This window comes from Cuculus canorus, chromosome 3, assembly GCF_017976375.1.
Source record: "Cuculus canorus isolate bCucCan1 chromosome 3, bCucCan1.pri, whole genome shotgun sequence".
Classification (NCBI taxonomy): domain Eukaryota; kingdom Metazoa; phylum Chordata; class Aves; order Cuculiformes; family Cuculidae; genus Cuculus; species Cuculus canorus.
This window is the reverse complement of record NC_071403.1, coordinates 19,058,481-19,084,751: the sequence shown is the minus strand read 5'-3', so window position 1 is coordinate 19,084,751 and position 26,271 is coordinate 19,058,481.

The window sequence follows — 26,271 nt, the reverse complement described above, 5'->3', positions numbered from 1 at the left end:
CAGCCCAGCTTACCTGTCCAAGAGACAGGGTTTTACCCCTGCACAAGTAACCACTTGTTCCATGCCCTAGAAGATCAGCATGGGTAAGAAGTAGGAGCAGTTTCACCCTGCAACTTCTCCATTGAGCTGGGAGAAAGATCAAAGCTTGCACTGACCACACAAATATTTATTAGTTCGATGATGTGCTGCTTTCATTAATACCTTTTTACAGTGAGAATTCCTCACTCTAGTTTAGCTCCCACATCTGAAGTGACATGTGTGATTGGACATGTGGATGCTGAAAAGTCAATTTTCTCTCCCAGTTGCATGTGGAAGCAGGTAACAGAAGAATTTCAGGAACTCAGAATTCAAAGCCCAGAAGAACAGAAAAGATTTTGAGGAAAATTTTAGAGCTTTCTGCAGTGAAACAGCTTTTAAGGGAGATACCTTAAAAAAGACACCCCAAAACTCAACACTCAACAAAAAAAGAAGTCTAGCATAGGAACCCCCCTGTCATGTTTAGCACAAACACCACTGGCTTTTGGACTTTTAGGATTTTTGGACCAGGATAAGTGCGAAACCAGGGCAGCCCATGGCAGAAAGATACATCAGAAACTTCACCACTTGGCAGTGTATCTCTTTTCTACATTGAAGGAGGCATACAGTTTGTACTAAATAGAGGAAGTAAAACTATATATTACTTTTCCTTTAGAATACCCATCAAGTGGAAAATCGGTCCCAGAACAGGCAAGGATGCTCCTTGCCTTTTTGGTGTAGTCCATGGCACTCAAAGATACTGCGTTTCAGAGAGATGTCATGGAAAGATTAGCACAGTGGCCCAACATGTACTGTTTCTCTGGATAAGATAAGCACTTCAAGAAACATAACCCTCATTTTATTAACAGAAGATAAAACTGTACATTTTTGAACCTAATATAAATATTTTCCTTCTGTTCTTCTCCCTGTGAAAATATTTAGCCTATTAAATACAGATATTTCAAAATTTAAAAATAAAAATATCCAGTCTACAAAAGGAATGATATGTTTTCATACTACTCAGTGCTAATGGCAGGAGGGAGTGAATTTTCACTTGTTCCTGCCTCACAGTTAAAACATTTGAGGCAGCAAGTCTTCCTTAATTAAAAGATGAAGCACATTCTAAAGGAGTGCTAGCTGGAATGCATTCTTTTTCTTTGCATAACACAATCTATAGCCATAGAGAAAATTTGGAATCAAGTGAATGCTCCTGTATCCAAATCTCTTCCATAAAATACAGCTACAGCAACACTATTTGAAAAGCAGAACTGTCTTAAGAGACCTATTGCAAAACTTAGCAGGTTCCCATTGGAGCCAATACGGTTGGCTGCTAATTCGTATTTACTTCTCCAAGATGAGAATACACATGACAGCATCTATCTTTCAAAAGCTTGACATCAGATTTGACATATTTTCTTGATCTGGTTTAAATTTTCACCTTTTCATTCTGCTCATGTATAACTGTATTTTCAATTCTTTTTGGTTCAATTTTTTTCCCTGCAGTTTTTTTTTTTCAATAGGCAGTTTTTCTGCATTAATACAAGCAAAGGGTTTTTTTTCTTCTGCTTTAATTATGTTCAGCTGATGTTTTCAATTTATCTTCTGCTTAAAAACAGTATCAGTGTTCTTTTAAATATATATATTTACTCAAAATATTGATTCCTTGTTATAAGTATTTCTACAATTCACCTGGCAGCTGTTTTTCTTGTACACTGATGTAGAAGGACCACTTGCATTTCTAAGGCACTTATTATGGGATCTGAAAACTCAGCAGCTAATAAAATAGTCAGTTTGGGATAACGATCAGTCCAGAGAGGCCATATAGGGACAGCAGGGCCACAGGGGACTTTTTACTTATGGAACAGAAAGAAATGGAAAAGTTGCATAACCACTTATTTGAAATTACCTGCAATAAATTAGATGGTATTCTGGGGTGAGCTGACAACATTGTGTCATTTCCATTGTGATAGTCAGTTTTGAAGTGAAGCACAAATGAAGGAAGAAACCCAGATTAATTGCATATGTGTTTGATATGTTTCTGACACAGGGATAAATCAGCCTGCTTTGAGGGGAGTGAGTTTGTGGCAAAAAAAGACTGTCAGTTTTTATGACCTCCAAAAATAGTTGCCGACACCAAGTTTTCAGTTCCTTTTGTTTTCTTCAAATGCTCTCACCTTCATTTGTTTTTCCATGCCACTCCCAATGGAATTGTTTCCTTAGCCCAGAACTCAAAGATCCTTCTTTCTTCTTTTAGGGTCTGATTCAAATGCCATTTAAGTCAATGGAAAGTCTTGCACTGGCTTGAGTGGGCTTTGAACCAATCCTCACATTCCTCTAGAATGCACTTTTCTTTCCATGGTGCTTACAGAAAATAACGTCAGTTTCGCATAGTCCAGAAAAAAAGAAGAAATGCAGGGGGGGCAGCCTACACGGAGAGGTTGTTTTGGCATAGATATAGGTCTGTTACAAATCTGTTATTATTTCTCAGTAACTAAGTGTAGATACATTCTATTTTGGAATTATTATTTTTTTTTTAAAATCACTGTATTCTCATTTTCCTTCTCAAGCGTGTGTCATTCAGCAACAGTTATACCGATCAACCAGTCTGAACAGGAAGGTCTCAAGATGTCTCTTAATGAACCTTCAACAGACTTTCGTCTGTGTTTCTTTATCTTGTGCTCCATGGGCTTTCTGTCTTTCGATTCTGTCTTTTGAATACTGTAAATAGTTGGCTAACAAAATATGGAAAAAGCTTCACTTCAAGGGAACACTCATTTAACAGCCATCAGGCTGCCTGTCTTCTGTAGCATCCACTGGTGCTTGAGAGGATCTTGGACACTGACCTGTTGCACAGCTGCTGCAGAGAAATGCCTATGTGTGCGTCAGTCCATCCTTTCTCCATAAGAGGATGCTTTATCATAGATCCAATGACAGTACTTATGTTACTGCTGCAATCACAAGGAATTTGGGAGCTTAAAGAAGAATAGAGCACTACATCCAAGTATGTGCAGTTCCACATCTAGTCAAAGGGAAAATTGAGACCTCAGAGGGACAGTGCAGAGGGTGGAAGGTAAGAGTGAGCAGGTGTCAGTGTCTTGCTAGTAAGAATCATTATGCACAAGAAGGTAGGCAGAATCTGGACACAGCCCTAGGAATCAAAAAAACTTTCTGTTGGACATTTGCCTTTATTTCTGGAGAAGCAATTTTGTGGGATTCAGTTGGTGTCAGCCTTTAAGTTTTTGCAGTACTGATGATTTGGCCAGAGTTTTTGTGGAAGTGGAAACTCAAAGAACCATCCAATATACTTCAAGAGGGCTAAGTTTTGAGCAGGAGGAGGGAGCTGAGCTTTGCATTTACTGACTTCCAAAGCAACTTCCTTATGATAAAAGTACTTTGAGACTAAGTAACATAGAAAATATATTAATTTATTTGGAACAATTAATTCACGATAAACCAAATTAATCTCCTGCTAGAATTCTTCATCAAGACTTCAGTAATTCACAAGTCATTGCTTAGCTTTTTACATTGATTTGTAGCTATGAAAAGAAGTGTTTCTCATCCATTATTTCTTGGGTTTGGAAGAGAAATATGGATCTACTTTCTTGTTAGAAATATCAGTTTGGATATTGTTCCTCTTATTTCTGCTTCAAAATAATGTGACATATTTGTTGAAGAATTTAGAAGAATCTATTAATTTCTCATCACAAAACTGGGAAGAGTGAGACAGATTCACAGGGAGTATCATTATATATACTTGGTCTCAAAGGAAATGCATTAATCTTATTAGAAATTTATAAAACATGAGTATAGGTAGATATAAGCCATATTTGATGACTTCCAAGTATAATATGATAATAGAAACCCTTTATAAATAAATATTGAGTCATCAGTGTTGATGACGGAGAAGTGAAGATTATGATGAAGTTATGTCAGAACCCATTTTATTTTATTTCATGGCAGTGACTTACCTTTCACCCACATTACATAGTAATTTCTAACTTTCTTATTGTTTTATGCTTGTACAACATGCAGCAAACAATTTTGCTATTTAAATGTTTGTATTTTATGTTTATAGAAAACAATACAATGAGGAAATTGTTCCTGTGCAGATTTCTGAGGACAAGGAGACAAGAGACAACAAACTAATTCAAAAGACATTTTGAGGACACTGGTATTTTAATTTGAAATAATTTGTTTTATGTTAAAACGCATTCTGAGTATTTCCACTTCAGTGCCACACTTCATAGAGCCTCCCACTCATTTTCTAACATAAACGCTTATGGGCTTTTACAAGAAAATGCTTAGAATACTCTGAAAGGTTGAAGTGAAAAGTTGCATGTTAGGCTCAAGGAGTAAAAAGTGAAGCATATATCTAGAAGAACAGGAAACATGCTGGAGATTGTCATCTGACTTGTCTGTCACCTGCTGACATCAGAAATCTTAGATGCTGGGGGGAGAGCAACATCATTTCCTCCAAAAAGGCATACTTCTGTCAGTGAATATCTTAATATTTGACTTCAAGAGGTTCGCTTCAGTGTCTGTCTTCAGTGATGTTCTCATTTTATTCTACTTCATGAAATACTTCTTCTCCCTATACTGTCTATAGAATTATCCTTCTCTTTTAATCCCCATTTTTTTTAATATCTTGGCATAACTTCTCTCCACACTTCTTTTATATTCCTGCCTCTGTGGTATAAAAATCACCACTGTATTCTCACTCTTCTTACTGATAAGCAAACTCTTCATCATTCCTCAATAAAATATTTGAAGTAGTAATAATGAAAATCTCCCTTTCATCACTGCTTACATAGCTGTGAAGTCTGATTCTTATTTTACTTTGCATTTATTTATTCTTCTTCCCGTAGCATTGATTTTCACAGTTCTGCTGAGAAGTAATCATCATTTTTCTCTTTCTTACACTCAAAAAGGGTTGGACTGCTTTGTCATTCTACCATTTCTACATTTTCTAACCAATCTGGAATTTTCTTTTCCTCCCATACTTTAAAGTTCTTTTTGTTCATTTGTTCATACTAGCAGCATTTGCATAGAACCCAACTCTGCAGAGGGTTACAACATCGTTTTTCTGTCTATGCTTTTTCCTCCATTAGTCATCTTGCCAGCACTGTATTTTTCATTTTTTACTACTAATAATCTATTATGTACTCTGATAATCATGTCTCATGCACAGATGATGACAATCCTTCCTTTGACTCCCATTCCACTCTGCACCACTGCTTATAACTCTTTCTTTCATGATGAAGCGCCAGCACCTTTCCTCTCGTGCTTATTGCATATGCTGCTCAGCCTGAGCCACAATCCACTGCTGTATTTGGTTTGAGTGGGTTTCTTCACCCGTTCCACAACCATAGACATTCCTTGTCATGACCAGAAATGGAATGAGATTTGTCTCAGCAAATTTAAACATCGGCCATACAGATGCCCACATCCGAGCTAGCCGCTCAAGACTTCCTTTATAATCATTGGTGAGAAACAGGCACTTCTCAGGCACAGTTATTATGACATATTTTAGACATCTGCAGTAGGATGAGATGACTTATATGCTAGAAATGCTTATTTGTCTCTAGTGACTGTAAAGAAAATTTAGACAACTAACTTTCAGCTGTAGACATCAATACTATAAATACCCATACCTCATCCTGTGAATTTAATGCAAGGAATCTCTGGCTCTGGGGCTGGGGAAGATGTCTCACCTCTGGTTTAGAAGAGTGTCTCCACCAAAAGCTGAGTGATTAGCCTCTCTGAAGCACAGGATCACTGTAGTGGCAGCTGCTCTACTTTTTGAGGTTTGGGGTTGGTTCGTTGTTTTTTTCTCCAAGTCTGACCATTAAATTTCAGCAAAAATAACTTCTACAAAAAATAACTATACATCTTCCTGAAATTCAGCCTGCAAGTAACAGTGATGAAAGTTAGAAAATCAGACTTTCAGAATTTCCCTTTTTCTCCTGCTTTCCACACATCCTCAGGCAAATCTGTAGTAGAGAAAATGCTGAGAATCACAGCTCTGGAGTTTAGCTGTTTCTATGAAGCACTGCAAAGACTGGGCAAGTGGAAGGGAATGGAAAGGAATAGTGAGAAGGGAAGGGAATAGTGAGATATAAAGGCTGAAGACTTTCAAAGCAGGAACTTTTCCAGTTTTTGATATTGTTTGTTTAATTATTTTCAACAGGCATAGAATGCTTACACAGAAAACAAAGTATCTAATCTTGGGGTCTGGGAGGAGTCCACCAGACTCCACCTGGCATTTACTTTGAAATTTCATTCCCCAGCTGTGGATAGTTTATTTAGAGGGAAAAGCAGCTTAGGTGCTTAAATTATGCCCTTCAAGAGATTACTTGCAATAAAAGCTGTTACAGACATATATGTCACTGTTAACTGAAACATAGGATGGTTTAGAACTCCAAGAACTGCTAGGAGAGACTGCTAATGATTTATACAAATTCTGTCCTCATTAACACGGGGACAAAATCCTAGCAGCTCAAGCAGTGCTAGAAGTTCTGTCCATATTACTTTGTCATTTGCTGTGAGAACGTGTTTCTTGGAACAGTCAAAAGTGAATTTAAAAATTCTGCTGTTTGATGCCCTTTGACTCAGAGTGCACCGTATCAGAATGTAACCTGTTTGTACCACGGACTCAGAAGGATCTCATTAAATCACAACTGGAAAAAAAATATTGGTAGGTAACATGATATAGACCTTTGTGAAATCATGACCATGTGAAATATGTACTTTATTACAGTTAGAAAAGTTTGTCTCTATCTACCAATCTCAAAACTCTGTTCAGTTAACACATGTGAAACAGATAATTCTTGTAAAATATTGTCCCTGTGGTGGGCAGATTTACAAAAATTTCAGTCTGAAGAGATGTGTTAGACCTTCTACATTGATGATGTCAATGGGGTGTTGCAGTTGAGATGTATTAACAAACAGTTGGGAGCAATATTTTAAATTGCTTCTTAGCTATAACTGATCCAACTATGCACTGTAATTTCTTTTTCACTACAAAGGCAGACAGCTTAGTTTAAAACTGACATCAAAGGTAGCCTTAGCTCAACTGTGTGACTTTGTCCTGAAAGGAATTAGAATCATGCACACCATCATTTGAGAGGTAAATATTGACTTTTTATATCTCTCAAATAACAGTTCTAGCTCTTTGAATGCCTGTATCTATTATGCAGAGCCTCAGCTTTTGCTCTTGCCTTCAGTGAAGACATGTCCTTGCTGAGTGAGAAGCCAGTCTTCATCTACGCTACAGCAACTTGTTTGTGGATTCTGAGTATGTTGGGGAAAGAGTAAATTCTGCACCATTCAAAATTGTCTTTGTAGGTATCCAATGTAAAAATTAATAGAAAAACCAAACTCAGGCTTGCAAATGTGCTTCCTAGTTACTAGAGAAATGAATAAAATGAAATGTACTTATGGTCTATTTGCAGAGCTGCTTAGACCACTTACTAGAGGTGACTGAAAGAGCATATTAGAATTTTTATGATATTATAAAATGGTTTTATTTATCTCCAGATTTCAAAATTCACAAATAAACAAAATAGTAATGAAAAAGCAGCAGTATTCAAATATTTCATTATTATCAGGTTAGAGTTGGGCAGGTTATTTGCAAACCTTTCTATTGAGGAATGTTAAGAAGAGCATTATATATTCAGAAATTTCTGGGTCAGTGTGCTGGGAAGTAATGAAACAAACACCAAGATTAAATCCAGTTCCTCAAAGAGGGCACGTATCCAGCAGTGTTAGCTTTAGGGCTGAGAAGCATTCCTGTAAATGCTCAGTTTTAAACATGGAGTCAAGTGTTTTACTGAAGTCATGAAGAGCTGGAGACTAAAAGTTGTTGCAATGAATGGACAACTGTAGCCTCTGAAAACAAATATGCTGGTGTGAACTGTATTTGTGACACAAGTTTCAAGGGATCTTGCCAGATTCTAAAGAGCTTTACAGGACTGAATGTATTCCAAAATATTTGTCCTTCTTGATCATAAAAAATAACTTATCTCACTGTGCTTCTTCTCCAATAGCTGTATTACATTGGTCCTTAATAGGTCTTTTCCAAACAGAGCTTGCGTAGTCAGAGGAGTGGAATTAGGCTGTTTTGCAGGGCATGGCAAAGCAGTTGACCTGTATCTACAGTAGTGTATGGAATGGCTGAATTTGCACTTGCTGCTGCGGTGAGGTAAGAAGCAGACATCTAGTGTGACTGTCATTGAAACTGCAACTGGACAGGCAGTCTCACTGATATGAGCGGGGCTGCTCCAATCCCTGGCCTTGAACCAATGTGTTAATTATTCATGCACAGCAGGCAATTTGCACAGGGAAAGGGGATACAGTTGGAAATGGATTAGATCAGCTGAAAGTTCAGCAGCTTTTTTTGCAGAAGAATACAATGCAGAAAGTTTTGTTTGATCAGAGCTTTGGATTCCATAGCATTCCCTCTTGAATTATAAAAACTATTGTTTGTACAACATTATACATCTACATGCATTTGTGTTACTCCTATGGGCATTGATTCTATGCAATAACTACCCCCTTTAACAGACATCTAATGTGTTAGCAGTACATTTCATTTGAAAATCCAATTTACATGTAAATTTACTCCAGCAAGAGAGCAGACTTTTTAGACAGAGAGCTGTCAGTGATTTAGGTGAGTCTCATATTGCCTTCGGGCCAGCCGGTAAAATAAATGACCTCTTGTTGCTTTCTACCCTGCTCCTATTTTAGAAATTAATGTATTGTGAATGTCATATGGCAGGGTTCACAAGTGGTGCAGTTCTACACAGTTGCACTACTGATCTTATGCTGACTTCTGTTAGACTGGTCTGACTCTAGCAAATCATGACATAAGATATTCCACTTCCCTGTTAGAGAAGCTAAAGATTCAAGTAGAATTATGTGTTTTCAACTCAATAATTGAGGATTATTAAATCTGATCTTGAAATCTAAATCTAGGCCAAATCAACAAGCAGTTACAAGAGTCACATGTGCTATCATACTCATTGCAAACAAACCTTTTCTTGTGCTCCTAAAACTAGCGACTTGGTGTTCAACTAGGGCCGAAGAAACTTCTTATGCTAAATTAAATGGTTTGGTGTATTTCAGTTGCACTACTCTTTGTTTCCTTCTGGGGAAAAGCAGAACAAAGCAGTCTGGCTGGGATCTGAAAGTAAAGTCTGGACAGACTGAATTTACATGTTTAATATGTTTGGTTTCACGATCTACTCCTTGGCTAATGACTCAGAGGTGAGGGTTATACTGAAGTATTTCCTGGAAGTAACTGATGCTTTTGAAAGGAGGAGGTTATTAAACAGACATACTTTGCTCTGTTTCCTGAGAAATGTCTCCTAGTGCCCATATGGATATTGCTAGATGCTCACTTAGGCACTGCATTTATAGTGGTGTTTGTACCAGAATACCAGCACCAAGTATGATCTCCAACTGACTCCTGCAGGAGATACAAGCCAAGAAAGCCCTACCCAAGTTGCATCCAAAAGTGCTGATCTCCACCTCTTACTCCAGTTTAACATTATTTTCCTTCCTTTGAGTCTCTGCTAATGCCTCTGCCTGGGTGCTGGCTTCCACACCAGTCATCCCAAAGTTATTCAACTGCTGTACCTTCCCCTAAAAAGCAAGGTACAATGCACACAGTGTAGCTTACTAATTTAAAAAGTGTTTATTTCTTATAACGATTCTTTTAAGTCCTCTTCTTTTGTCTAAGCCTCCTCACTTATCTTGGGGGTAGCCAGGTCCTCCTCAAGTCTTGATTCCCTTGGTAGATCAAGGTCACCATGACAAGATTTCAGACCTCTCCTTGTGTCTACTATTTCCAATAGTATGGCTTTCTGCTGCTTTGCTGCATCTTTCCTAGAGCATAAAGGAGAGTGAAGAAAATCCTACTTCTGAAGCACTCCTGTTCTTACCTTTCCTATGCAAAAGCTGCCACCTCCTTCTTAATTCAAAGCTTCTGCCTCAGGGAATTTATTTTGGACTCTCCTCCCCTTCTTGCCAAAGAGCTTACTGTTTCCAAACAAAACAACCTCCCTTCATGACCTCTTCAGTCAGGACATTAGTTTTCTCCCTAGGAATAATGTTACTTGCTCAACAACTTGTCTCCTGCTCTGGTTCATGCTGAGTCTGCCTTGTGTGCCCAGCATGCTGTTAGCACCCTTTGAAGAGCAATTAAAAAGTCAGAAAGAGTTAGCAGCATTTATGTGCTATAAAGACCTTAATGGATAAGGACAACTGCTCTAAGCTGTGCTACCCACACAGTTTGAGGTAAAGGAAGATTTAAAATGCATGTGTTTTACTAGTGCAGTTCTGTGTCAGTCACAAGTACATGTCTGAGTATTGCATGTCTTGTTAATAGCCTTAAATAACCTAACACCCAATCCATGACGTGTTAACAACTTCCTTGGAATAATAAGGGATGAATAAATCACTGTGTTTGGGTAATCATGCCATTAACCTTGAAAAGATTAAGAAAACAGAAGGCAGAGCAAGAGAGACAGGAAGTCCCAAAAGGCTTTGCTGCTTGAGAATGTGACACCAATATCACTTCAGGTGTGAAGTTATATAGTGAAATTAAAGCAATGCAGAAAGCTGCATGCTTTTTCACACCTATTTCAGAGGAATGCAACATTTTGTGGGATTTACTTTAAATCATTTAGTCACAGATTAAACTGAATCAAAGTTAAACCAGTCTTGTTCTCAGCTGAGAGAATGAATGAACACAGGCCATTTTATGAGTATAGTGGCTGATTTGAGCTACGTTGGTCCAGTCTTTTCTTATCTGTGAGCATTTAGTGCAGGCAAATGAGTACAGGCATATGTATATTTTGGTGGAAAAGCCGAAGCTACAGCAAATTGCTTATTTATGAACCTGCTCCTTCCTTACTTTTTCTTGTTGTATCCGTAATATTGTTAGCAAAGTAGAAAAGATCGAAGGGCAAAGAGTGACACATAACTAAAAGACAGTTAATGGCAGTTGCATAGAGAGAGTGGAGTAAGAAGAAAGCATTTCACCAATTGAGACTGAATGCAGGTTGGTTCAGACTGACCTGCAGTAGGTGGCAACGAGTTGGCAGAAAGTCTGTCAACTCATTTGGCTTTTGGTCTGCATCTTCTTTCTGTGATCCTTAATGCTAGTGACCAGGATTTCTTCAGTTAGCAAATGTAAATATCTTTGATATTTTCTTCTTTCAAGCTCTCAATGAGTGCATATGAACCTATGAAGTTTTTGGATTTTTCTCTTTCTCTGGGTTATAGTGTATGAAATACACTAAGAAATGTATTTGTTATTATGCAAATCTTAACAAGATATGTAGGTTCAGATATATACAGTCTTTACTTGTACATATTAACCTCAAGTACTGCAGGTTAAACTGGTAAATCTCTTGTTAGCCTAGGTAGAGTGATTAGAAGCAAAGAATGGCTCTTCCTTCACCTCATCAACAAGGCCTGTCAATATTTCAAAGAACTGCAATAAATGTGAGCCTCTATTGCTTATCACTTCTCCATGCCATTAAGTGGCTCTTGGCTTACATGAATGTAAAGCATTTACAGTGAAAAGTCTGAGCTTTCCATGTATGTTAATATATTTCTTCTGTGTGGATTACCTGGAAGGTGGTATTGTGGATTTGGGTACCAGAACATTTTACTTGCAGATGCATGCAATTTTAGGGAATCACAGGATTTCTCTGTGTTGTGGGGGAGACAGTGCAGTGAGGGAGAGAAATTGGGCAGTTTAGCATTGTGGTTTCTTCCATGAGCTATTTGTTCTGTGTGTGAAATGGCACAGTCCCAGAGGGAAGTTCTGCAGGTCAATGTGGTGGATTCTGCCATGCTGTACTTCATCCTGGCACAGGAACATGGGGTTTCTTGGGCTCTTTCCCTCCCCGACACCCCTAAATGTTGTAGAGGTGGTCTTAGATTTGGGTGGAGAGTTATGGGTCCCTCGCCAAAGTCATCAGAAACTCCTGGGAAGACCTTTCATTCCTAGGCTTCCTCAGTTAGAAGGAAAACACCGCATTGATCATCTGTCTGATCAGCTTGAGCTGTTGTTTCCTGATTTGCTGGTTGTTGGCATCCACAATCAGTTTGCTTTAGACATGTCCTGGACATGCATACTTTGAAGATTAGCAATTTTTTTTTTGCATAGTTTCATTCTCTGTTTCCTAAGCATGCCAAAGACTGTTCTGTTGTTTGGGACAGGTGGTAGGTCATATTTTGGGTTTTACAGCAGGAAGTCAGATAAAGTTCATGGTCTTATGCTAAGAACTGTACTGACTAGGTCTAACTCAAGGTAACTGATACAGGTGGTTGATATCAGTTTGCCACAATGTTTCACGTATAGTTGATTTTCGTGAAACGATGTCTATTACGATTACTAGGCTTTGTGGAATTTGTCTAGACATGCAAAATAATACATAAAAGTTTTCAGGGCTAATCAAAATGTTCTCACTGCATCATTCTCATTTGCCTTTCATCTAATGGTAACCAGTGGATCAGCACATGTGCGGTACTCCGGCAATCAAAAAGCTGAGAATTTTATACTGTCAGTACTTGGCTTAAGACAATCTAAAGAGAGTACATTTTCTAGGTTTAGGAATTAGATTTATATCAAATGCTGAAAATACATTTACTTTGTGAAGTGTCTGGGGACAGGAAGAGGGAAGAAATCTTACCTCTCTTAAAGCGTTAAACTATCACAAAGACTGGAGTTTGAAAAGGTGTGGGGATAAAGGACTCTTCTCTTAGTAGCAGATTCTGTGACTTATTTGTTTTTCACTCTTACAAATTCTGTGGCAGCAGTGTTAAACACATTTGGAGATGGAAACTTCACTAATGTAATCCTTTGTTCAGCTGAAGAAGACAAATGAGTCTGTATAATACCTTTGCCCAGTAGGGAGTTACAGAAGGAGCTGAACAGCAGCTGTTTTCTCTATGTGAATGTGTGGAAATGTGATGAGTCTCAGCCTACTTAGACGCGTAACAGAAACTGAGAGAAGCTTCCAGTTAGTAACTGCACCTCTGCAATGAGGATTTTTTTTAGCTCCTTAGCTGCCTTTTTCTGCAGTTTCTGATACCTGGAAGAACGAGTTTCTGACTACTTTTGCGAAGGAAGTTCTTTAGCAAATGCAATTCCATGTTGCACAGTTTGTCCCTTCTTCACGCAAACTGCAGATAACACAAAGGAAGAGGTTTGTATTTTTAATCTTTTCAGAGCTTCAGTGGCAAAATCATTAGAAATCAAAATAGCTGGAGAAGGAAAACTGCCATTCCATCCAGCAGCAGCAGGGGATATTGTCTACCTGACTCAACAGACTGCACAAAAAATAGCTAAAGGGAAGTTTCAGAATGTCAGTAATCAAATATATCAAGGTATCAAGTATTCTTTGTATTACTGGATCATTTTAGTAGACTGCTAAAATATTAGGAGAAAAGTGGTATTTATACTGCCAGTAGATGAGAAAGGCTGAATACCATGATGGGGTTTGTGGTCTATTATTGGATTTTCTGGATTTCCTATAAACTAGTCTGCCTGCAGCAAAGTAAGTTAAAATTAATAAAATAAATATTGTCTGGAATGAACCACACTACCCAATGCTTTCCAATAATTCTGTCTGGAAAAGGTGAGAACGATGCAGAAATAATAGTCTACTTAATGTCTTGTAATGTTGTAGAAAATATCTAAAGATTTCTACTGGCCATTAGAAGTTGCTCACTGTCTTTTCATGGAGTTTATATGAAGTATCAACACAGTTAACCTTGTATAGTGGATGCACCTACCAGCCACAGACTCTTATTACAAGTTCATGTTTTCTTAATAGCTAGTGCTCTATGGAATTTTTAGGTGTGGAGCGTGGGGAGAACTAGAGTATTACATTAAAGACAATTTGTATTTATATTAGGTAATGAAATTCAGATCTGCTCCAATGATGTGCTGTGGCTAAGTACAGTACTAAGACATGGAAGTGGTAAAGCAAATAAAATATTTTCATTGAGTCAACTATATTACTGTTAGGTACATAAACATTCACATTCAAATCTCTATTTCCATCTCTACTATTGCTAATACCTCTGGTAATAAGTGGTTTCCCCTCTTTGCACATCATTAAGATATTTGTATTCAGTAATTTACTCGCTCTTCCAGTCTCACATTCAACAGAAACAAAATAGATCAAACTGCTGTACATATAAAGTAGATCTGGGTTTGTTTGGTCAGTTTGTTTGTTTGTTCTTGATTAATATTTGTGAACAACCTTTGTGCATATTGCTTATGGAAATCTTGCTATATTTTACTTAATTGAAAAAAATGGCTATGAAAATACTGAAACTGTTGCATATAAGCTAAGATACAGTAGATTATCATAAGGAGAGATTTAGTAGATCGAACTGCACTCAAGTGGTCTTCAAATCTGACTGAGCTTAATGAATTATTGCAATTAGACTCTTTCTTTCTGGGAGTCCATTGTGGCTAACACAGCTCACGTGCCAGGAATCAACAGAATTATGAAGCCTGAGGAGCTGTAAGACCTCTCCTCGGTGTGTGCCCATGTGCGGGTCTAGCAGATCTACCTTGTTTCTCTTTCAAGGGTGGTACTGCAAATTAATAGTTCTGGTCCAGCCCAACTATTTCTGTAAAACAATTTGTTCACTTGTGCATCTATACTCTCTACTGCTTTTGTGAGGTTGAATCTGGTAATAAGCATGCTTCATCTTCCTGTCAGGAAGGATCCGTGGGAAGATGCTCAGTGACGTCAGTGAGACTCAAATTTTTGAAGTCAAGAGACTTTTAAAATACCAGTTAGACTGTGATTGTCAGAAGCTGCTAGTCTCTGATATTTGAACATAAAATGAAGGTCTACTGCCAGAGGCTCAAAGGAGAAAATGCTTGTGAGCTTTTGGTGTTAAGCACAGATACATGGAAAAAAATGTTTTGGGGTCCCTGGTGGCTGCAGCAGGCCACTGCATGAACATTTGAGCGTATCTTAATTAGCTGTTAATTATTTCTGACCTATGACCTGTTCCTTTCCTATTAGGTACATTCTGTGCATAAGAGATTAAAATGGTGGTACTGTGCACACACTTGAATGACTAAAGGCTGTTAAGACAAGATCTAAACCCCTTAAATTTTTGTTACTGTGTTCCATTAATGCTATGAATTCTGTTTAGTTGATACCAGTATGGTTTTATTCATATTAAATTTCTCAAAGTTTCGTTTGTCTGGTTTAAATAAAACTAAGAACTGGTCTAAGCCTTCCAAGAAAGATCCTTAAAAGTCTCAGTGTTGTAGTATGAAAAGATGATGTAATTTAAAAAGAAAAAAAATAAGAGGAAAAAAAAAAGAAAAATATAAAGCACATGGCTGTTTCAAGAAAAAAATACGCCAAACTGCAAATATGATACCAAATAAATCTCCAGCTTAATTTTTGGAGCCTCAAATGTGAAGGATTGCTATGTATCTAAGCTGAATGTTTTTATTATTCATTCAGTCAATATTTTGTGAAGAGACAGACAGGCTGAGATCAACAAGACATTGTATCCGAGTGGGTTTTTTTCCAATAAAAATTGCAAATTTGACTCAATTGAGATATTTCATACATCTAACTCAATTCCAAATAATTTTTTTTTTAAAATGGAGAAAAGCATAGTTATCAATTAGATACTTTAAAAATAAGTAGTTTTCTATTTCATGTAGAAATAACACTTCTATTTTGAAATTTGTCGTGTTTTATGGTGTCTAAACATCTCAAATATTTTTCTGTCCAGTAAAATGCTTTTCTCAGTCTAGAATTACTCTTTCTATGGGTTGATCACCTGAATATTCTTGTTGTATGCATTCTTCAGAAACAAGTTTTCTAAAACCAAGTTACTTTACTTCAGTATTACTACATATGTTTTCCAGCATCATACAGTACAAAACTCTGTCCCATCCTGGACCCTTGGTGATGGACAACTGGACAAACATTGACCAGCTGTGGATGACTGGAGCTTTGGCTCCATTCCAAGGACAGGCTGACATAATTAACAATCTTTTTCCTTTGCATTGTTGTCCATTTTACTGTGTCAGAGGCATCTGGGAGAAGGGGTTGCCTTTAGTTGAGGGTTAGCGTCATCACACAGCAACTGGGGAGGAAGTGAGACTCACTCTGCTCTTTGATCAGAAGGATTGTGAGAAGTGTCCATTACAACTGCTCTGCTGCAACATCCTTCTGGAACAGTGAAGAACATCAATTTGGCTTTACAGAACCATTAGTTGGGGTATGAGTGAATGAAGCAACACTGTAAATCCCAGCCACCCTGCACTCCTACATATTTCAGCTGCAGCAACCATGAACAATTCCCCACCTCCCTCCACTACCATGAGCATTAATTACCATGGGGAAACTTTAAACAACAGCAGCACATTTCCCACTTGTCATTCATGAGGGACCCACAATAGCAGAAGAACAGGAATGCAAGTATCAAAGGCAAGAACATTTGCACAGTCACTATAAAAAAAAAAAACCCAGATGAGTCACCAAGACTTTATTCCTACCTGACATTTCCCTTTAATTTTCTTAAACAATAAACCAAAAGACCAATCTCCATTGCTTGTTTCTTAATTTTCTCTCTACAAAATGCTTTGGTTCATCTCATGGTCACCAAGAGGGAAAAATCTTGTGCACCCTGCACTAGAGCTAAAGACCTGCATTCCACTCCTGCAAGTTAGCACAGAAGTCTGACTGCTCCCCAGAGCAGTTCCCATCCCCCATATTATCCCATCAGAAGACTGGCACTTGTGGAAAAAGACGAAGAATTTCTCTGTGTTTTGTTATGTGGTAGATCTGGGAGCACAGAAAAAGAGGATGAAGCTCCATCTGAAATGAAGGAGCTTCTGTCCCTGGGCATTTGGCGTGGGAGCATGGTATTGGCTGACCTTTGGATGAGAAGGATTGGAAAAAGCCCAAGGTCTATTTTGCTAGTCCTTCTACCCTTGAGGAACAGGGTTATGATCCTGTCCCTGACAAGTGCTACCCAGAGATGAAGAAACACAAACATGTCAGTACAAGTTATAGTAGCCTGCACTCCTCAGGCTGGTGCTGGTGAGGAGGACGAAAAATGGTATAAAGAAATGACAGGTGAAAGAAAGTCACAAAGTCTTCAATGAAGAAAAAAAACCACTGGGCAATCACAGAAATCTTTATCTTTGCAAGGTATTTTAAAAGATACTTTTGGAATCACAATGTTTCTGACATATTGCATGGAAAACTGTATTTTTTTTATTTTTCTCCCTCAGCATGTCTTTTTCATTTATTTTTCCAAATTCATTGTGTAGGGATGATTGCTAGAACGTGCTGACTAACAGCAGTACCTAATGGATGCACCATGCATGCCAGTAGTTCTAAATTTGAAATTATTTCCAGCTGTCGTTTCTGGAATATGAACAGTACCTGCTTTTCTTCTCTACATACTGTATTTCACATTCTTGACTGAACAGCACAAATATACCCCTCCTTAAGAAACTGCATGAGCTGTAAATTTTCAAATTCACTTCATTTCTCAGTTGAGTCACAACTTTATATAATTGCTCAGAAGTTATTTTCTTAGAATGAATATGAATCTTGAAGAAAATAGCTCAGTACACTTGTCACTCAGTTCAAAGTTTCTGTTGAGCACATATTCATGTTGTGAGGCCAAGAACCTCTTTATCCACTGACTATTGACTAACACATTAAAAAAAAACATTTCAAAATATTTTCCCATAATATAGTCAAATCAGCAGAGTGGTATTCTGAAGATGCACAGATTTTTTTTCTGGGAAGAAATTCCAGACAGATAGAAACCAAATATTCTCCACATGGCAGGCCAAGTGAATAATGTATCAAAACCCAGGATTTTCTTTGATTACATGTGAAATGTGAATGAACTACGATAAAATTCTAGGAAGCAAACCCTTCTCCAAATCGCTGCTTCATTTTTATGCAGTAGACGGGATATTCTTTTTCTGGAAAGAGAGTGCTCACTAGCAGTTCCTTTGGGTGATTTGTTGCCAAATTTGCTGTGAAGATTACTGAATATCCTACAATGCCTTGTGTTTTGTAGGGGTCAGAGCCAAAGTTGGGGTCTTAGGGGGTTCCACAAAGCCACTAGTATGTTCATGCTGAGAAGTAGTTATCCAACCTCTTCAGTCAATTGAATTAATTTTACTTATTATTACTTCTGTTGATCTTTCTTTCCCATCATGTCTCCAAGTTTTCAGAACTGCAAGTTACCACTAATATATATACAGCCACAAAATACGCAGGAATATTCTGTGATTTTTTTCCTGAAATCTTTACTAGAGTCCCATGTCTACCCTGCAACCAGAATGATGATTGTATCTTGGGAAGCAGTGATAAAGTAACCATGACAAGTTGGAGCACCTCACCAGGTAGTTTTCTAGAAATTTATCAATGCCTTGAAGGTGTCTGTATGAAATTCTGACATAACTGGGGAAACTGGGATAGGTTGTGCTTCTGTTAACAGCTGTATGATTCATACCTACCAAAGCATGAGGAGTGGTTCAAGCTCTGTATATAAATATATAGATATAAAGGGTTTGTTTCCACACTGGGTCACAGAAACAATGGAGTAAAATGGGAGTTAGATTTGAAAACTGTCTGCCTCAGAGAGTTTAAATAATGGAGAGAAAACATGAACGTGCATTACTTGCCATCTAGAATGTGCAGGCTTCATTGCTTCCAGGCAAAGATCTAACCTTCTAAAGAATTACCTGGTCATTTTTGAGATGGACAGAGGATTCTACTTTTACCAGGATCCTTTACACAGGTAAAACTTTCAAAGATGTGTCAGTGTTGCAAGGATTAAGGAAGAAACTTGAAAATTCAGGATAAAGAAGTATTTTTTTCCTTCTCCATTGAACTGTGAGAAATCAAATCCTCTAATCTGATGGAGAGGTATTATCTGAAACATATGGGGCAACATACAATCTCTTTAGGAGTCAAACACTGAGGCACAGAGAGCTGGCTACTTAGGGGGGAAGCCAATGCTCATATATACAATGCTACCTGGAAAAGTACCTCCTGTGTATGAAGTCCATATGCAAACAGTGCATGACATGTCCTGCTCTAGAAAATATACAGGTCTCAAAGCCTCTCCACTAATCTGATTATGTCTGATAATGGAAAACTATCTGCTCCACAGGTACAAACAAATAGTTTTCCCTTTGCAAAATCTTATTATGTAAGACTGCCTTTCATCACTTAAGAGTTTTTCAGCTATTTTAGCCATGAAGTTTTGAGATAAAGCAAAAATGGATAGTCTGAGTGAATGTTTTAAAATATCTTAGTGCTAAAGTCACTGGATGATTCATAATTATCATCTTGATCTGCATTTTTTTTCTTTTACTCTTGTCTGCAACGAGTCATAAGTGTGTCTGAGTTACTCTTCAGCCATGAAGGTGTGAAAAGTACGCTTAATGGACAACACAAGGGTCACACATACTGTGTGCATCCCCAAAGATAGAGTTCTCAGTCCTGTTGCTATTAAATTTTAGTCGTTCCACCAGCTTTCTTGTGTCAGTCAGCTTTTTACTCAATGAATAGTTCCACTCATTTCATCCAGGACGCCTGTGTGGCACAGGGAGATGTATGTCATGACGGTACCAGGATGTGGCCCTCTCACAGGGATAGCTCCATGCTCACTAGGTACTCTTTATTCCCTTACGGCTCCTTCACTGGATCCTTGCAATGGCTTCCTTTAACATTTCTCATGAAATTCGTCTTCATTCATTACTCCAAGGTCTCTTCTGCCAAAGAGGAGATTTTGAACTGGAAATGATAAGACTCAAATTCAACAGTCATGGTGGCATTTTAAGCTTTCACATGTGGCTTGTGTAATTCCTTATGTTTGTTGTTTGACAGTCTTAAGCATAGGAAGTTCGACAAGATTCCTGCTCTGAACTGTATTACACTGCTTCCATTAAGAAAAACAAATTTCAGGGCCACAGAGATGTTATGACTCAGCTTTGATCCTGAGGATCTTTATTTCACAAAGCAAACACTTCCCAGTCTGATGTCTGAAAATCCTCTCTAATTAGTGCTCCTTCGAAAACTAAGAGGAAAACTATTGTCACAGTGTTTATTCATTTCATGCACTTTTATTGATGCTATGTTGATGAGCTATAACCTTGTGTACTTTTAAAACAGCAAGAAATATCCCCTTGCTGCAGCTATCAGGCATAGCTTTCAGGGTGATGAATGTTCTGGTCTTATGGAAGTCAATGGGCATGAGTTTCAAAGAAACAAGCTGTTGTTATTTGGGGAAAATTAGGAGCATGGGGTGATTTAATGTTTCCATTCCAGGTACTGCTCAGTGACCCCAAGCAAGGGGTCCTGTTACACCAGCAGATCTGCAAGACAGCACACCTAGTTCCCTTCCATACTCCCTGACCCAACAAGGTGGATTGCAGAATGAATGTGAAGGTGAAGACATAGATCCAGATATATTCATTAGTAGCTTTTGAAAGGAGGTAGTAAACAGAATCCATCTGCACCTTTTCTTCAGTGTTTTAAGTGGATATTTTTTTGACACTGTATGGGAGAGAGAAGCATGCAGGGCCACTGCACAAACAGGATCAAGAGGTGGTTAATTCAGAGCTGCTGCTGAAAGCACAGTTAGAAGAAGCTGGCACACCTGGCAGGGAAGAATGAATGCCTGCTTGTATCTAAAAGCAGCTGCCAGACAGAAAAGCAGACAACAGGTTCTAAGTTTGTTTTCATTTTCATAGCTACATAATGGAAACAAAGAAGAAATTATGTCATCTTTAAAAATATGTGAAAATGAAAACAATTAAGACAGGCATCCAAACGTTTCTTAGAAGTAGTGCATCTTGGACCCAATTTTACAGCATGTGTTATGCAAGTATTTATTCAAGTCAGTAGTGAATGACTAGAGTCTCCTGTCAGCTGCTCGTACTAGACTAGATAGTACGAGAGAATCCTACAGTTTCAATACTAAGAATTCCAGCTGCTTTTATTTCTAATGTTTCTTTTAGCCAAAACTTCATGTACATGCCATGAAACAGTGTTTTACATGGACTCCATTAATCTGAGAAAACATTCATGCCACTGTGAAAAAATATTAAAGAAAACCACCCCCTCGAAGTGTCCACTGATTTCTATGTAGGTGAATTAATGTCTCACAAAATTTGCAGGTCATTAGTCTAAAATGACATGACAAATCCCATGCCAAAAGCCCACACAGAAATGAACGGGAGCCGCAAATTATGGTTTAATGAATGGTGTGATAACATGAAAATTTTCTGGTTTTTGAAGTTTTCAGATCTCTGAAATATCTTGAAATGTATCTCCAGTAATTTCTTTTCTAGGCATTTCTGGTGAAATCCTACTTTCAGGAAAATCAGTGGGATTTTTACCATTGTCCTTGATTTAGTAAGTACATTATCCCTGGCACAGTGGGCACAGCTCTGCATCTTCACCACCTCAATGACAACACAGCCAGACACACTCTGAACTTCCGGAATCTGTCGATGCACAAGAGGATTATTGCCTGCAGAGACACGTGGAACTCAGGCCACTGACTTTACCAGCCCTTGCATCCCTCTAGGTGAGATTCAGGGTCATTGTTGCTGGCTTCTATTATCCCTGAAATGGATGAGTGGCATAGATGGAGGATGTACAGCCAAACTTTTCAGGTGAAGATGCCTTAGACTGTGTTTAAGGACTTGTTTCCCTTACTCTTGGGTCCCAGCCCATGGACTGCCAGAGAGCCAGTCCTGGGGTATTCTAGCTGGCACAGAATTTAAACAAGCAGCTGTTTTGGCTTTCAGCATAGCAGAAGGCTATTTCACTCAACATAGAAGATGAAATTCGTGAGTGACAAATTCTCATTTCACTCAAACCTTATCTTCAGTCAAAACTTAGCTTCATGTCAGATTTTCTCATTTTGCCAGTCCCTTAAGTAGATACCTCAGAAATGAGCCCAAGATTCGACCTTACTGAGCTGCTTTAAAAAAATTAAAGTTTTTTTTTGTTTTTTTTTTTGATAGTGAAGTCTTTTACCGAATCACAGAATCATTTAGGTTGGAAATGACCTTTAAGATCATCAGGTCCAGCCCTTAACCTAACAGTGACAACTCCACCACTAAACTACAACACCACCAAACCCTAAGCATCACATCTACAATTTTTTAAACACCTCCAGGGATGGTGACTCAACCACTTCCCTGGGCAGCCTGTTCCAATGCTTGACAACCCATTCAGTGAACTAATATTTCCTAAAATGTGTCCCTCAGGGGTCCGTACTGAGACCAGTGCTGTTTAAGATCTTCATCAATTATATAGACAGTGAGACTGAGTGCACCCTTAGCTGCGAGTTTGCAGATGACACCAAGCTGAGCGGTGCAGCTGCCACACTGGAAGGATAGGATATCACCCATTGGGACCTGGACAAGCTGGAGAGGTGGGCCTGTGAACCTCATGAACCTGGGTTGGGGCAATCCACAGTTTCAATACATGATGAGGGATAATGTGATTGAGAGCAGCCCTGCAGAGAGGGACTTGGAGGTGCTCATTGATGAGAAGCTCCACATGAGCCGGCAATGTGTGCTCACAGCCCAGAAGGCCAACTGTGTCCTGGGCTGCATCAAAAGCAGTGTGGCCAGCAGGGCGAGGGAAGGGGTTCTACCCCTCTGTTCCTCTCTTGTGAGACCTCATCTGGAGTACTGTGTCCAGTTCTGGAATCCTCAACATAAGAAGGATATGGAACTGTTGGAACGGGTCCAGAGGAGGGCTACAAAGATGATCAGAGTCATTTCTCAAAATCAAATTTCTCATCCTTTAGGTAGTGACAAAGTAGCAATATATACCTCCTGGAGATATCTGTATACCAATGTGGATCATCCTGGAGTGTTTTGGAGTAGTCATTTAATACATACATGATATATTTCACCACCACACTGAAATTTTTCTTTGGTTGTATCAGTAAGTTTCAGTTTTTTTCTTTACACACATCCTAGGTGATGTGATAAAACATATCAAGCAGAAGCCAGCCCTGTGAGAAGATACATCTGTTGTATTACATGCTGACTTAAGCACCCTTCAAGAAAATGTAGAACATTATCTTCATTCCACAGAAATGAATGACAGAATTCCATAGAGTAACATCAATTCTTGTTTTCTTTTTCTTTGCAATACCAAGTTACAACTTATTGAATGTTTTCTTACTTAAAAAAAGCCTGATTTTCTTTTTTTCTATGTGTATGTGTGTGCATGTGTATATATGTATAGTTTTGTTTCCCTGGACAACAATTTTCACATTTCCAATGGAAGTCAAGTTTGACTGACCTTCAGTAAAAATATCCTTGTTCTATCTCTGAAACTAAGTAGGTTAAGCCAAAAACTTAAAAACTTAAAGCATTTGAAATAGCTTAAAAATGCCTTTCTTGTACTTTAAATTTTGCTGTCAGCCTTTGTAATTCTTTCATTTCATAATTTACTCCAAATCAGTTTACCAGCTTAGTGAAGAATTGAATATTCATTAAAGTAATAGAGAAACAATTAAAAGGAGCGGTAATTCAGAAAACAGATCTTTCTGAACATGTATCATATAACATTGTTTGCTTTTTTATGATTTGTTTGAGAAGTATTTAATTTTAAATAATTAATTATTTAGGGAAAAACATTTTCTAAGATGCTTCTGAAATCAATTCTCTCTTCGAGATCTCTCACAATAAGAACCATTACTGATAATTTGATAATTAACCTGATTTATTGAGTTTTACAGTCTTTGTGTACTGCTCTTCATCATGTTATGAATATTCCAATGGCGGTTTTCTCTTAAAAATAGACAGTACTATTTTTCTATAACAATAGACAGTACTATTATTCCTATAAATAGCCCATCAATGCATAAACAAATGTAACTTAATTCACTACTTACTTAGTTCTGCAATGAAACTATGGGAACTACTTAATATGATTTATTAAGGAGTGATTGCACCAATTTCCTTTTTTAAATTTTCAGCCTTAAAAAATCAAGCATACTTACACTTCTGCAGACCACTTGAAAACAGAACAGACATTTCCAAGGCTTTCAGACCACAGACTGTAAATTACTGCTGAGGGTGACTATCTGAAAAAAAAATAAATCAGATGCATGGTATAATATGTCAAGAATTTATTTTCATATACAAAGCAAGATCAGGTCTTAAATAATTCAAAATAATTTGGGGGGGCTTAGTAATCAAGCAAATAGAGCAAAAAGAAGAATGCATGTATCTTCTTGTATAGCCAAAAAAACCCCCACAAAATACCTACATGTAGGGGAAAGCAATGACATTAATTGTGACTCAAACAATCACACTTGAATATAAAACTCTACAAATTCAGCTCTTATTTGCACAGTCTGTCTGTCATTATTAAATAACCTATGTGAAATGCCTTATCTCAATAAGATGTCTGGATGATTTGTAATTGTATATCATTTCTAAAAGGCCATGCTATCTGGAAAGTTCCAGAAAGAAAAAGAACAGGAATTTGGAGTCTTTTTTTCTGATGCTTTTAAAGCAGAATACATCACATGATGGTTTACAGAACAAGTCACATGCTTCCTTTGGGCGCGTATCAAGGGGACTTCATACATCATTTTAGGGGCATCATACAGCACATGATAAAATGGAAAGCAATAAGAAAACAAGGTGAAAATCCTCAAGTTTTATGGAACGCAAAAGATATGGAGTGCTGCTGCTAAGTATTGGAATAAAGAAATGTATACAGCTGAATGATGGCCAAGTTTCTTGAACAAGCAGTCATCAGAAAGCACTGCTTAAACTGGAGAGACACAAATCCTCACTGTACTACTGGCTTGAAAATACTTCCATATGTGAATTCAAGCATGGAGCAAAATGCCGGTCCTAGCACTTTTGCTTTGTTTGCTCCTTTTCAACAGACACAAGAAGTTAATCAATGGAGTGGCCCCTAATGTTAAGGAAAAAAACATCATTAGACACCTGCATTTGGTGAGAATTCCTGGAATAAACGTGTTCCATGACGCAGGCATCTTTTCAGTCTCTGGTTAACAAAAGTTTTATATAACAGCATGATGTCAGGCTAGGGCCAGGAGATCACAGCTGGACAGCACCAGTTCCTAGCTTTGTGAAAGGACTAATAGTTGTGAAATTCCCTCTCTTGGAAAGGCAAGTCCTCAAAATAGCTATGTCTGACGTGGAAAATAGAATTTCATGGCTCCTTAAAAGGATTTAAGAAGATTTAAAAGGCATTTAAGCAGATTATACTCCAAATCACTCAAAAGAAAGAACGAGGTTCATTTTTAGGACAAAAATGCAGAACTCACAATAGGATGCAATTCTCTTTAAGATTAGAAAAGAGATTGGTAGCCAGATACTGGTTCTCAAATTGCCAGAGGAAGCTTAAAACTGAATCTGTTTTTACTCCTAAGAGAGCAGTGGTGAGCTGGGGTTACTGAATGAATCACATTCTTCATGATGATTCAGAGACTTTGAAAGAGGCCCAGATTTTAAATGGATATTGGGATTTGGGGGTCTTAATAAGTAAGAGCTTTTTTTTTTAATATACAGATAGTTTTGTTACAGCAAGGCTGTACAAGACTTTTCCTTCTGGTTTAATGCAGTGTTACACTGTACATACAGGAGTACATTTTGTACTGTACAAGGCAATGAGGCGTATGCGGTTTATCCCCATGGATCTTTAATATATTTTTCTATTCTTTTTTTTTTCATTGAAAAGTATGGTCAAATGGAATGACAATCTTCCCTCTGAACATCAGGACTGAAGGACAAATAGGGACTGAGTATGAGCAAAGAGGAAGGGTAGTACGGGGTTGGAAGAACTTCTAGAAACTTGCATGCACAGTATGTAAAATTCTTTCTGTATTTGCATTCTGGACCAGAATGCACACGAGGAACAGCAAACGATCATTTATCATTGCACAAGTGCTGAGTGCAGTTATAAACACTAAAGGAGACGAGTGGTCTGTTGAAGATCTCATACACTCATGGGTGGTTCTTACTCTAGGGGCAGTAGGGTATGCCTCCACTGGAGTTTTATGACCCACAGTAAAATGTGAGTCTTACTTCCCTCCTGAACTAAGCATGGACAGTGCCCATGCTAGTACAAAGCCCAGCACCACGACACATCACAAAGTGTGACTGAATTTGCATGGTAGCCGTCACCAGCTAAAAGTCATTGG